The 15,095-nt window shown below is 45.5% G+C and overlaps 1 pseudogene; it reads left to right on the forward strand.

Moving 5' to 3' along the window:
- Positions 1–9,010: 9,010 nt before the first annotated feature.
- LOC144108589 (uncharacterized) lies at positions 9,011–14,816 on the forward strand (annotated as a pseudogene).
- The last annotated feature ends 279 nt before the right edge of the window (positions 14,817–15,095 follow it).

Here is a 15,095-nt window from a genome sequence, read left to right on the forward strand (position 1 = left end):
GTGGTGGTGTTAGCTTTCTTGTCCTTGACGATATTAACGTCGACTACATCGAAGAATTCTCCTGTTTCACAGATGACTACAAAATTCTATCCTTTCTAAGCGGAAGAAGTGTCTAATTGGTGTTTTATCGTCCACCAGCTGGCAATACCGCACGTTTCTTTTGTTTCCTCGCAAATTTCTTCACATATGTTTCTCCGTATAAGAATGACGCCAGCTGAGGTGGCGACTTTTCAATTGATCTTCTAGCTGGTACTCTCTGATCTCGGGATTTTCATGCCTTGCTTCAGTGGTATGGTTGCTCTAACGTTATCTACGTCCCAACACGAGTAACCCATGCCGCATCCACTTCCCTAGATTTGCTTATCACCAATTTTACAACTCCCATCATAAAGCCTGGCGTTCTTTCGTGTAGCCTGAACAACCATATACCCGTTTTCTTCTGTCTCAAACGATGCACAAAAATGAAAGCGCAGCACTTTTTCTCGAGCCAAGTGATTACACCAAACCGTCTGGAAACGATTCGCAGACAGAATCAGTTACTTGGCTGGCCCAATGTATATGCCACACAATGTGCCGAATCGGCATATCAGGAATTTCTACGTATTTTCAGCACGTGTTACCCAGAAAATTTTCCCCGGCGAACTAAGCACAAGCGATCTTCGCACATTCGCAAACCGTGGGTCACGGATGACCTATTCCGCAAACTAAAACTTAAAAACATGCCCTATAACAAGTTTGTCTAGTCGCGTAATATAACAGATCTATACATATTTAAACGTTGCCGTAACAAGTAAACAAATGAGCTTTGGAAAGCTACGATCTCTGAATATGAATACATCATGTCTTGTCATAATAACAGTCGCAAAACTTGGAAAAAACTAAATATTGCGCTAAATCGAGTGCCGTCGTCGCAACCAAGTATTGAGATTTTTACAGATGGCATTAATGTACAGGAAGAAATACATCCCGATTGTTTCAATAACTATATTATAATAATTAAAATAGTGCAGCTGATATATATATGTAAACTAGTGTCTATATATATATATATATATATATATATATATATATATATATATATATATATATATATATATATATATATATATATATATATATATATATATATATATATATATATATATATATAAAGTGGCTCCGCCATGTGGAGCCACTTAGGGCAGTCTCAACCTGTTCCGCCTCGTCCGGGCCATCTTTCGGAGTCGCACGGGGCCGCACATGCGCGGACAGAGGCATGCCGAAACCCACAATTAACGGGCGCATCCCTTCTTTTGCTAAGCCCCACCACGTTTCTTCTTTGCTTTCCCCTCTTTCTCTGCTTTTGCTTCTCTCTCTCTTTCTTTTTCTTGTCGCAGTAGCCGCGTGCGCACCCAGCCCGGCCTCCCTCTTTCGCCTCGTGTGTGTGTGTGTGTGTGTGTGTGTGTGTGTGTGTGTGTGTGTGTGTGTGTGTGTGTGTGTGTGTGTGTGTGTGTGTGTGTGTGTGTGTGTGTGTGTGTGTGTGTGTGTGTGTGTGTGTGTGTGTGTGTGTGTGTGTGTGTGTGTGTGTGTGTGTGTGTGTGTGTGTGTGTGTGTGTGTGTGTGTGTGTGTGTGTGTGTGTGTGTGTGTGTGTGTGTGTGTGTGTGTGTGTGTGTGTGTGTGTGTGTGTGTGTGTGTGTGTGTGTGTGTGTGTGTGTGTGTGTGTGTGTGTGTGTGTGTGTGTGTGTGTGTGTGTGTGTGTGTGTGTGTGTGTGTGTGTGTGTGTGTGTGTGTGTGTGTGTGTGTGTGTGTGTGTGTGTGTGTGTGTGTGTGTGTGTGTGTGTGTGTGTGTGTGTGTGTGTGTGTGTGTGTGTGTGTGTGTGTGTGTGTGTGTGTGTGTGTGTGTGTGTGTGTGTGTGTGTGTGTGTGTGTGTGTGTGTGTGTGTGTGTGTGTGTGTGTGTGTGTGTGTGTGTGTGTGTGTGTGTGTGTGTGTGTGTGTGTGTGTGTGTGTGTGTGTGTGTGTGTGTGTGTGTGTGTGTGTGTGTGTGTGTGTGTGTGTGTGTGTGTGTGTGTGTGTGTGTGTGTGTGTGTGTGTGTGTGTGTGTGTGTGTGTGTGTGTGTGTGTGTGTGTGTGTGTGTGTGTGTGTGTGTGTGTGTGTGTGTGTGTGTGTGTGTGTGTGTGTGTGTGTGTGTGTGTGTGTGTGTGTGTGTGTGTGTGTGTGTGTGTGTGTGTGTGTGTGTGTGTGTGTGTGTGTGTGTGTGTGTGTGTGTGTGTGTGTGTGTGTGTGTGTGTGTGTGTGTGTGTGTGTGTGTGTGTGTGTGTGTGTGTGTGTGTGTGTGTGTGTGTGTGTGTGTGTGTGTGTGTGTGTGTGTGTGTGTGTGTGTGTGTGTGTGTGTGTGTGTGTGTGTGTGTGTGTGCAGTGAGTTCACGGGTACGCGACGCGCCACCTTTGCTTCCCTAATATGCCATAGGTGTCTGTTGTGTTCCGTTCTCCCGGCCGCCCCCTCCCCCTTTTTCTTTTCTTTACTTTTATTCATTTATTTTCTTTTTAAGCCTTCTGTGTGTCAAGTCCCATGCTATAAGAAAACGCGCCCATGCACTGTATGGCCACTTTTGAAAAAGATCGGTCCTCCGATCGAAACGTCGAGTAAAATAAAAATGTTTCCTTAAATGAAGCGTGTATATATATATATATATATATATATATATATATATATATATATATATATATATATATATATATATATATATATATATATATATATTTTCACACCTACGCGTCTACGGAAAATACGCCGCACTGTACGAATAACATCATGGGACTCTGTACGCACAGACAATCATTTATCTAAATTCAACGCCTCTTCAGCACTGTCTACTCTTTCTGCTGTTCTCGCTGCTCACACTATTACCACTACTGTAACTGAAGACGACCCAAACCCGGACATACATCTCTTGAATCTGTGGGCTCTTCTTCGCCAGGCGGATCATTACGCTACTCGTCACCCCGATGACCCTTCGGCTCTTCCTACTCTTCACCGGGTTACCGCACGGGCGCGGCGCTATGCACAGCGGCTAGGTAGGCAACGCTGGGCTGCATGGTGTGCCCGCCTGTCCTCTACGCAGGGCAATCGACATCTTTGGAGAGTGTTTCACGTCATTTAGCGCCCTTCTCAGGTTGCAGATTATATAGACAGCATTCCCCTCGCGTTAAATGTGGATGAGGACACATTTGCACAACAAGAGGCCCGTCAATTTTTTCCAAACTATGGCTGCACCGCTGCGTCTCTACCTGACTTATTGCTTACAGAGCCCTCCGAGGGGATTACTTCTGACCTCACCATGGCAGAGCTGCTGGCCTTCATTGAACGTTTGAAAACTACTACTACTCCCGGGCACGACGGCATACCTAACTCCTTATTCCATAACTTGGAAGGAAGGGCTTTCCAAACCCTACTTGATACTTTTAACGAAGTGTGGCTTTCTGGCGTCATGCCGGGATACTGGATGAATTCTATTGTGGTTGCAATACCCAAGTCAGGTCCGCCCCCAGTATCTCTCTCGGCCTTTCGTCCAATTTCCCTTACGCCTACCATCTGCAAGCTCTATGAAAACATTCTAGCCGCACGCTTGTCGTGGTGGCTGGTTTCCTATGATTGTTACCCATATTCCCAAATTAGTTTCCGCCCAAAAATTGGAACGGAGGACGGCCTTGCTACTTTGGCTGCTGACGTGCTAGATCCCTCTCCGCAGAGTCACCTTGTACGAACCGTAATCGCTACAGACATAACAAAAGCATATGATAACATCCTTCACACTGCCATTCTTGACTCCCTCCATACCCTTGGTCTCCCTCACCGGTTCCTCCTCTCCATTCACGTCTCTTTAGCAAATCGAACCTTTAGCGTGCGTGTCCACGGAAAGCCCTTTGGTAACTTCACTTCCAATAGAGGAGTGCCGCAGGGCTCCGTTGTCGCCCCCACTTTATTTAATGGGGCTTTAATTCTTCTTGTTCGAGCCCTAGAGACCATCCCTTCTATCCGCGTGCTTGCGTATGCCGATGATATAACCTTGTGGTGCTGTTATCCAGATGAGTCTGTTCATCAGTCGGTCCTTCAGCACGCAATGGATGTATTGACATCTCGCCTCCCACCTCTGGGTCTAGCACTCTCTCCTAATAAATCATTTCATTCGCATTGGAAATAAAGCTGGCTTACGGAAAGCTCCCCCTTTAATTTTTACGGTACATACTTCTCTGATTCCTCAGGTAGAAACTGTTCGTATTCTTGGTCTTCTCCTCCATACATCTGGTACTGGCACCATGTGGCTGACAGCCACCCGTAAATCGGCTCACGCTACTCTAGGTCTGATTCGTCGCATAGCTATGCTCTCTGCTGGCGCACGTGCTCATACGGCCCGCCAGCTTGTGCGCTCTATCCTTCAGCCACGGGTAGTATATCAGGCACAATTTCAACGTCTCACCCGCCGACAGTGGGACTCCCTTGAAGCTATCAATCGTAAGGCTATGCGCGTCATAACATATCTCCCTCGTTTAACACCCTTACCTGTGCTACAGGAGTTCGCACAACTTAATACACTCAGTGAAATCATCGACCAACGGGTGGAAAATAGAGCTCGAAAACAGTCTCTCAAACTTCATCGTTTAAAGACACTTCCACCGTGGTCCTATTGCCAGCTCACTGACAATCGCCCCACTGTTTCCCCGTCGGTATCAGCAACGTATCTGCCTGAAGGGTGCATATTATACACGGATGCATCACATTTTGCAGAGAGGGTAGTTACTGCTGTGTATAGTCCATCTCAACTCTCGCGCGACGTATACTGCGCATACGTGCACTACCCTGGCATTGGAACTTCAGGGCATTTATAATGCCATTGCTTCCCTTCCGCTCGTTCCAACATTGAATACAGTTCGTATTTACACCGACTCCCGCGCGGCCCTTAAACAGCTTAAGGCTGTTCGACGGACATTCAAGGTTTCACAATCAATTCATGTGCTCTGTGCAAAGTACCCATGTCCAGTGGGCATACACTGGATTCGCGGTCATGCCCAGGATCCACATAACATTCAAACAGATGCCATGACACATCTTCATACATCAGATGATCCGCCACCTTCCCCTCTTCCCCCAGATCCGTTCCTGTCCCATGTTTCCGATTCCGAAGTTCTGCGCCAGCGAACACGCGCTCTAATTCCTCCGTGTTCGCACCCTCTCCCCCGTAGTCTATCTCGGCTGGAGGAGGTATCAGTGCGCCGTATTCGGGCAGGGGCGGCTCTGACACCACCTGTCCGTCATCGGCGGCGTGCCAAAGATCTGTCAGCACGTGACAGGTGCCCTCACTGCAGCGCTGCACCGGACATTTGTGATGTGCGGCACTTGTGGACGTGTACAGCGACGGATGCTATACGAAAACGGCTCCTCGGGGAGATGGGCCTGCGGTGGAACCGTGAAATTGACTACGTGAAGTGGACTATGAACAACCGTTTCATTAGCAACTTCTGTGACTACCTCAGCGCAGCGGGTCTTCACTCCTTCTTTTAACTTTCAATCCCGTGCATCTCTTCCCCCTTCCTTTTTTTTCAACTTATGCCTCATGGCCCACTCTCCAAAAGAATATATATATATATATATATATATATATATATATATATATATATATATATATATATATATATATATATATATATATATATATAAACACTGATGCCAAATTTTATGCTCAGGTCAGGTGCTCCGACAGTATTTCCTTATCTCCTACTATTGAAACTTAGCTGGTCCACTTATTTTATGACTTACGTAATACCATAATACGTAATACGTGACATTGATGGCGCACAGATTACACCTGTAAAGCACGCCTTAGATATAATAGCACCTGTTTTAGCATATGTTTACAACCTCTTTCTGGCATCCGGGGTATTTCCCGCCCAAATGCAGACAGCTAAAGTACTTGCACTATTTAAAAAAGGCAATAAAACTGTGACATGTAATTAAAGACCCATTCCTATACTTCCAGTATCTTCAAAAGGACTTGAAAAGATAATATTTTGGCATATATCAGATTTCCATGAAAAACATACCCTGTTAACCGAAAAGATAATATTTTGGCGTATATAAGATTTCCTTGAAAAACATACCCTGTTAACCGACTGCCAATATGCTTTCCGAAAGGGACGGTCAACCCAGCGCGCGTTACTAGCACAAAAGGAACTAATATTGAGAAACTTCGAAAAAAAAGCTGCTCGCGCTTGAAGCTCTTATCGACTTTAGTAAGGCGTTCGACTCTATTAACCGTGAACTTTTGTTAAAGAAGCTAGAATACTACGGTATTCGTGGTACTACTTTCGATAAAATCAAATCTTATTGAAATCAGCGGAATCAAGTTGTTGAAATTAATGGTACCTGCTTCCAGTTTAAGCAATAACCGTTGGAGTTCCCTAAGGGAGCATATTGGGCCCCCTCCTTTTCAATATTTGCGTAAATGACCTTGCTCTTGTTGATAGTGAATCCAAATACATAATATATGCAGATGATGCTACGGTGCTTTTTTCATCGAACAATATTGCAAGCCTGGTTTCAACAGCAAATTCTGTTCATGCGAAAATACAGAGATGGTCACAGGATAATGGCTTAAAAATTAACACGGACAAAACTACAGCTGTTTTATTGCAACCAAAAAATAAAGGTGTGAACCTAGAGGCCACCATTGTAATAGGTTCTTCAAGAAATGAGCTCATCCTGTCTGCGAAAACGTTATGCGTGTTCTTTGACAGCCATATATCTTGAACCGATAACCTACACCTTCTTGCAGGAAAATTTGCACTAGTCATTGGTGTAGTCTTCAGTTTAACACCGCTGCTACATAAGGTCAACCTTCTTTTATATAATGCTCTCTTCCTAAGTCACATACAGTACTGCTGTATCGCGTGGAGTACGAAATCTGCTACAACAATAAATCGGTTATTTGGGCTTCAAAAAAGGTAATACGTAGTATCTGTAACGCTACAATAGACGCTCATACTGCACCTCTTTTCAAACAGTTTAAGTTACTCGCACTGCACTCTACGTTAGATTGCAGGCTGTTGCTAGCCTATCGTAAATACGGAAAACAAGGATAGTCACACATCGTCTATTTAACTCAATTAATTAGAAACAGTACAAAATACAACATACCGTCCGCTGAATGCTGGTATGTGCCACATCCTCGCACTAACTATGCCCTTCGCCATCGCTTACCACACCTGTTAAACGTTATGCGTGTTTTTTGACAGCCATATATCTTGAACCGATAACCTAACCTTCTTGCAGGAAAATTTGCACTAGTCATTGGTGTAGTCTTCAGTTTAACACCGCTGCTACATAAGGTCAAACTTCTTTTATATAACGCTCTCTTCCTAAGTCACATACACTACTGCTGTCTCGTGCGGAGTACGGCATCTGCTACAACAATAAATCGGTTATTTGTGCTACAAAAAAAGGTAATACGTAGTATCTGTAACGCTACAATAGACGCTCATACTGCACCTTTTTTTAAACAGTTTGTTACTCGCACTGCACTCTACGTTAGATTGCAGGCTGTTGCTAGCCTATCCGTAAATACGAAAAACAAGGATAGTCACACATCATCTATTTAACTCAATTAATTAGAAACAGTACAAAATACAACATACCGTCAGCTGAACGCTGGTATGTGCCACATCCTCGCACTAACTATGCCCTTCAACTGTTACACCATCGCTTACCACGCCTGTTAAACTCCCTCACACGTAATAACATAGATGCCACTTCTTGTCGTATCTCGCGTTTACATGAGTATTTGTGTGATTTTTGAGCATGCCTTTTTGTTATCTTGCTTTTCTGTCATTGCTTCTGATGTAGGCTGCTGTCGCTGTAAATCTCCTTCTGATATAAGCCTTTATCATGTTGTTTCTTTTCCTCACAATGTTAACTTGATAAATGCTTTCGATCACAGCTTTGTTGCTCAGGTGTACACTGTGGATTGCGTAGCTTTTAAGTTTGTAATCCTTTCTTACATTGCATTTCAATTTGCTGGCAAAATGTGTAAGCCAACATGTCTTTTTTTGCAATAGCTTTTGTTTATGTATTGTTTTTGTCAGTTTCGTATCAGCGCCTGTGGCGGCTGCTGCTGCCAACAGTCTGGTTTTAAGTCCCGTCAAGTTGCCATGAGCAGCTTTTTCCTTAAATCCCCAATAAATTGTATGTTTATGCAAATAAAGGCAATTCAAATGAATTAAAGTTCCAGTATCCAGAGTGTGTCAGCCTCCGTGACAGTGCGTCTGCCTAGAGTAACGCTGAAGGGGACCGTGGGAAGGGTACGTGGTGAGGGGCTTGTGAGAGCAGCTCAGACTTTTCCAATATCCAACATGAGGGACCTACATTTTACGCGTGTTGTTTGCTGGTGCTTGCAGCGGCTTGAAATGTTTCCTTCACGACGCCATCACTGGCGTGGGTGGTCCACAGAGTGATGTCGCGCGCACAGAGGGTATGTCGTAGTTAGAAGAAGGCGGGCTAGGGGAATGAGCGTGGCGTTGAAGAAGGAAGGTGAGAGTACGGAACCTTGAGGAGTGCCCACTCCGCTAAGGGTGTTGGGAGGAGACGCGTGGGGGCCCGTGTTTCCCGAGAGGAAGGCTTGAATGTAGGCGCATTGCGTTGTAATCTGTGGACTAGCGCGCCGCCGGATAATCGAGCCTCCCATTGGCCGAGGCGCTGTGGTCACGTGTTAGCGCGCGCTTTTTTGCTCCGCAGCAGACGCCGGCGCCATTCCCGGAGCAGCATCTGCGCTTCGTTTTCTTTGTGTGTAGCAGTTCTGGCGGGAAGTGTTTTTCTATCTTTTTTTCGCGTTGCGGCGATGCTGAGCTTCTGCTGCGCGTATGGATGCAACAACCGAGGAGGCAGTGGAAAAAAAAATTTTGCAATTCCGTCCGGAAAACGCAACGCGGCTCGCCGAAAGGTTTGGCTGCACAGGATCGGCCGGGCACACTTCGACAATGTGCTGGATCCGCGACTTTGTGAGGTGAGTGGCCGTTCTTCAGTTGTCAGTCGTGTTTTTGTTTTTTCGGGTGATTTGGTGCGAAGCGCGAGCGACTGCAGCCAGCCTTTCTTCGCAGTAAATGCGGTTTGGCATAGTTGTATTTGGATTCGTTCGCTCGTAGGCCACGAAAGCTGTGCTTCTTGTTGTCTTATGCCCACCGTGCCAGTTCTGCTAGATTCTGCTGGTGCAGCTTTGATGTTGCGCGCATTTCGTGGCGTGTCGACGTGGTTGCAGTCAGACTCGTTTGCAGGCTCAACTCGAAAGTTACGCTTCATATTGTTTGAGCCCCCATGTTTACGTGGCTCGCGTTGGAGGTCTAGCTTCCATCTTGCGCACTGCTGCAGGAATTTTTGTCGCAGTTGAACTCCTTCGCTTACGAACCCCATACTAAAGAGCCGGTTCTCGCTGTTTGATACCCGCTGTACATGCTGCTCGCAATATAGGTCTAGCTTTGATGTTGCGCGCATTGCTTGCCGTATTTGTGTCGTTACAGGTGGAATCCTTCGCTCCCGAATTCGATAGTAAAAGGGCGGTTCTCGCTGTTTGAGCCTACGCTGTTCATAATGCTCGCGGTGCTGGTCTACCTCATGTTGGGCGCATCGCTGGGCGTATTTGTTTTGTTGCAGTTGGGCTCCGTCGCTCACGAACTCGACGCCAAAGACGTGGTTATCGCTGTTGAAGCCCCGCTGTTCATGCTGCTCGCTATTCAGGTCTAGCTTCCGTGTTGCGCGCATTGCTGAACGTATTTGTCAGGCAGGGTTCATACCAAAATCGGGCATTACTATGCCTAGGCACGGTAACGCAGCTATCGCTCGAATACTCGATATCTGCGTGGATAATAATTGAGAATGCAAGCGAGGACCTCCGTTAAACATAACTGTAGACATTTTGAGTTCAAGGCCGTCGTCGCTGCCGCGAATTCGTGCAAAAATCACGCTGCGTGGGATTTTGTAATGGGATAAGTGGTGCCAAATGAATCACCAACGCAGGAGTGCGCGCTGATATTGACGATTTCCAACGTCCGACTTCGGCAAAGCTCTTGTGGCCTTCTGTGGGGTCTGCTGACGAGTTAACACTTGTGCATGTTTAAGTTATGAAAGCTCACGCTCTCTATATATTTTTCGTGCTTTGTATTGTTCCTCGCAAGGTTGTGTCATACAAAATCTTACTTTATTCGTCTTAGGATCACTTCACCGAAGACCAGTTTGAGAGCCAAGTCTTTCGGAATTACGGTATTAAGAAATTAAGGCCAGATGCAGTACCAAGCCGTTTTGTGCATCGAAAGCGGCCCACACCCAGGAAGCCTCCAGCTAAGCGTGAGATGATCGTGGTTTAGTTATTTATTCCTCATCTAAAAATATACAATGCTAACAATGTGCTTTGGAGCAGAATTGCCAGCAGAAAAAAAAGCTATGTGTCCCAGCATTGATAGCTTTCGTGTCATATAGTCATTATTGCAAAACGGTGTGATATGTAATACCGTGGTAACTCGCGTGTAAATCTTGAACTCTACTCTCAGCACTACTGTTCTCGTTAGGGAACCTTAGCACAAAAGGCTAAGAACTTCAGTTCGGAGTAGCAGACATCCGTTCTCTCCTCTGCGACTGTCCGTCTTCTGAAATGCTAGATATGCGTCGTATTATGGCGAGCACATTTCGCTCTGGTTTTCAGATGAAATTCCATCACTAAGCCCACTGTGCGCACCTCGCCTGGACTAGGACCTCTCGGCAGCTCCACAGAGCTCCAGCTGTGTGTATTATACTTGCATGCAGGTACATACTTCGTGTGAACGGACGCCTTATCTTAATGTCTCGCCTTATTTTTTGCAGGTGCCACTCATGGCACGCAGTCGGGCTCTCAGCAGGGTAGGACGCCGCGAAAGCACACATTTATATTTGAAGCGCCGTTAATGGTTTGGCGTTATGCCTTACTGTTACTGCCCACCATCGACAGGTGCTCTCTACGCAAGCCCCGATTCAAGCGCTATATCCTCCGGCTTCGCAATGCTTCTAGCAGCTGCGGAATACTCCGAAGGTGACTTTCGCTTCGCTCTGATTGCTACATACTTCCTCGCTCATTGACGCGCAACTTTTGTGGGGCATTCAGATGGAATGCCGCCGCAGATTTTGTCAAGCGTGCCCTGTGAACCTCAGCTTGGCCTGGAGCCGTCTAACTTTCCATGTAACTCATGTGAGTACTGCCCCTGGCGCCATAAGACGACGTCAGTCCGCAATCTCACGTCTCAATTTCTTGCAGCTGCTACTGTCTACACGCAGAACTGCTGTCAGGATTGTAAGGGTCAAATGAACCACATATTTCAGTTTCGAAGCAGAGCTTTTTTTCTTACTCTTACTCGCTCTCTACGACAGGTGGACTAAGCGAAGACCCCGAACCAAATGGAGCCTTTTCCGGTTTCGCAGTGCATTGCTCACAATCTGAACACGCCGATGGTGAGTGCGGGCTGTGCCTTGTTTCATGGCGTATGCCCTGCATGTGGCCCACAGACTGTGTGCCGTTGCACAGTGCATTCCGTGGACCTCAGGTGGACCATTTCCAACCAGCAACCGTATGGAGCTCAAACCGTGAGTTCTATTTCTGTGTCACCTACTTTCTTCGAATTAATGCATTCAATTGTTGCGTTTCTATTCCTTGCAGCAGCCAACGTAGTCACACAAACCAGCTGTCAGCCAGGTAAAGGACGGCGGTACTAACGATTTTACTTTTAAGCAACAGTTGTTTTAAATTGCCATCACTTTCAATGTTCATCTTTCATAGGTAGCGGCTGTACTCTGTACGCTCAAGATATTTCTTCCTCGTGTAGTGTCCCGTCTTCCAATGACCAAGATACGAGCTATCAAACTGAAGGTAATCTGTTTGTATTCACGTTCCCCAGGACATTTTTTCGAAATACTGCTGTTCCCCATTTCTCCACCAGGGCGATGCTCTGTCTCGTTAATGAACAAACCATCATCGGTCTTCAGACCGAGATCAGGAACCTGAAAGCAAGGCTACAAAGCACAAAACGGCAGATGTTCCTCTCACGACGACAAAAAAAAAAAACAAAATGTTGAAGGAGAAGGCCGCACTGAAGAATCGATTGGAGCGGTTCCTTGCACCTGACCAACTGAGGTCTATGGATCAGAAGACCATGAAGGGAACACGGTGGACAGAGGCAACTATTGTAAAAGGCCTAAAAATGCGGCTTTCCAGCGGGTCAAGAGGCTGCAATGATGTCAGGGAAATAGGTGCACCACTGCCGGCAGAGAGAACCCTTCAGAGGCATCTTGAGGGGTTCAAGCTCTCGCCCGGAATACTTCATGACATCCTCCGTGCACTTCCAAAAAGGTATGTTCACGAACCACGACTGACTAGTTTTTTTCCATGTGCTTTTGGTGATGACAGTGGAAGCATTATGCTAATATTGATGTTTTCGAAAATTAGTAGGTTGTCATGTGGAAGGGAAATTTAAAATCTCAGGCTGTTTTCAGTGGTAGGAAGTGTGTATTGAAAGCAAGCGTCAAATGCTCGGGGGCGCGCGCTAAAATTTATGCGCTTTTCCCACAAACACCTCCGCAGCGGCTTATTTTTGACGGTTTTCAATCACGAATAACCAAACTTATTTCCGGTGTGTCTCGTAATTTCTTTCAGGTGGACAGCATGCAGAATCGTGAGCACAACGCATTCCTGATGATCGATGAAATACAGATCACACCTGGCCTTGCTTTTGACCAGACGACAGGCACTGTTATCGGAAAGCCCACTGTTCCTTTGAGTGATGGGTCGCTTCCACCGGACACGATGGCTACGCACGCACTTGTTTTTATGCTGGGAGGCGTGACCACCCGGTGGAAGCAAACAGTAGCGTACCACTTTTCGGGAAATTCCTTTTGCAGTGCTAGTGTCAAAAGTATTATTTTTGATATCGTTCGTGCTTGTGAGCAAATTGGAATAATTGTCGATGGTGTTGTTAGTGATATGAGAGGCGGCAACCAAGGCTTGTGGAAGCAGTTCGGGATTGTTGTTCGCAAGCATTCTAGACGCAGAGTATCTTGTGAACACCCTTGTGACCCCAAACGGAGTTTCTATTTCATGGCAGACACTGCACATTTGCTTAAGAATTTGCGGAATCATCTGACTCGTGGGCAGTCCTTTTTGTTGCCAGAAAATATTGTCCAAAAGAACCAGTTGCCATTCATCGAAGTGCACCTTGAGCATGTAAAGCAACTAGTAGAGCTTGACTCAAAACTTCAGCTAAACATCGCCCCACACCTTAAGCCAGCTTGTTTGGACCCAGGCCATTTCGAAAAAAACGAAGGTGGGATTGGCGTTTCCGTTATTTAACCATGACACTGCAGCTGCTTTGCGCTTTTTAGTGGATCGAGGTGACTTGCCAAGGGATGCACTCACAACTGCTTGGTTTTTTGAAGTGGTGTTCAAAGGGTTTAAAGTCATGACATCTAGAACTACGAAACTCGCCATAAGCAAGTTTGATGAGCAAAAGTATGATGACATAGTTGTGTTCCTACAAGAAGTAATTGTTTTCTTCGAGCGTATCCTCATAGGTGATCCAAAGAAACATGTCTGCAAGCCAGTCCAGGCTGGCATCATCTTAACAACAGTTGCACTAGAACTTCAGCACTACTACCTGAACACAAAAGGATTTATTTGTGTTCTTTTAAGCCGTTTTGGCCAAGACGCGCTAGAAAACCTTTTTTTTACATTGATGTAAAAAAAAACCCAGTTCCGAGGCCCCTTGAGCTTCGCTCTGCACTTAGAGCAGCAACAATGGCGCAGTTCCTGATACCAAGCAAGAATGGTAGCTATGCTCCCGACACAGGATTTTGTCTTGTTGGTTTAAGTAAAGAAAATGAGGATCCTACCTCTACTGGAGAAGCTTAAGTCACCCTTCCTGACGACATCTTATTACTCAGCATGCCAGAGCAAGAATCATTGCAATACTTAGCTGGACAAGTAGTCAAGAACGTGCAGAAGAATGTATCTACCTGTTCAGCGTGCATGGAAGCGATAACATGCCACAAAGCTAGCAAGCTGGCGCAGCTGAAATCTTATTCAGATACGATGCGGCTGGCCTTACCATCAACAGCTGTTGTGCAATTCTTATAAACAGTAGAGGGCCTTTTTCGAGCAAACAGTAACGCTCTTATTCAGAATCACATCACTATTTCGCAACTAGAAGCTTCTGTTTCGGAAAGCGTAATGACTGCTAAGTGCTTTCCCGATTGTCACAAGGTTGCTAGCAGAACACTGCGAGTATTTTAAGAACAAGGATGCATATACTTCAAAGGAAGGAAAATCAGCGTGCAGATGAAAATGCAACCTCAATAAAGTGTGGCAGCCGAAGTGTCGGAAAAAAAGTTGCTACTAGCAACGTAAGATAAGCAAGTTGTTCCAGTTAGAGTAAACTGTATGAGAACATTTCTTCTTCTTCAATATGAGCACACTGTCGACATTATGCGCGATTAATTGCCTTTTCGTTGTTTTTTGTTTGTCGGAAAGGAGTGAAGCAATGCCTGTTGCACTGAGCAGCTAAATACTTCGTCGTGCATTTTTGAAAATTTTCTTACATATTGCGTGGCCATTGCATCTGAATGTCATTTCATTGTGATGCTTGTTCTGTTTACTGAGCAACAAAATATTCTTGTAACGAGCTGAATGGCTTGTAATTATTCGCCGCTACCATGCTTAGTTTCTTCTTGTGTACTTTTGTCCATTTTCTCGGTGTTGTTATTGCAGTGTATTAAAGAAAATAAACTGTTTTATTTTGTACAAAATATGCTGCAAGAGAGGTTCTTTGTGGCTCGGACCGAGCTCTAAACAGGCAGTAAGCTCATGCACCTAGCCATGACACGGCCTGCATCCTTATCAGAGCAAGCATAAAGCACCTGTTGGCGTTTGGCTGGCAGTTAATTTTTTTTCAAAGCCGCATATAAGACTTAAAGAATTTTGTTGTAAATTGATGCGCGCAAACATAAATCTTTTTTGTGTGTTTGAGCACCTGCCGGTTGAAAAATCGTCGAGGA

This window comes from Amblyomma americanum, chromosome 10, assembly GCF_052857255.1.
Source record: "Amblyomma americanum isolate KBUSLIRL-KWMA chromosome 10, ASM5285725v1, whole genome shotgun sequence".
Classification (NCBI taxonomy): domain Eukaryota; kingdom Metazoa; phylum Arthropoda; class Arachnida; order Ixodida; family Ixodidae; genus Amblyomma; species Amblyomma americanum.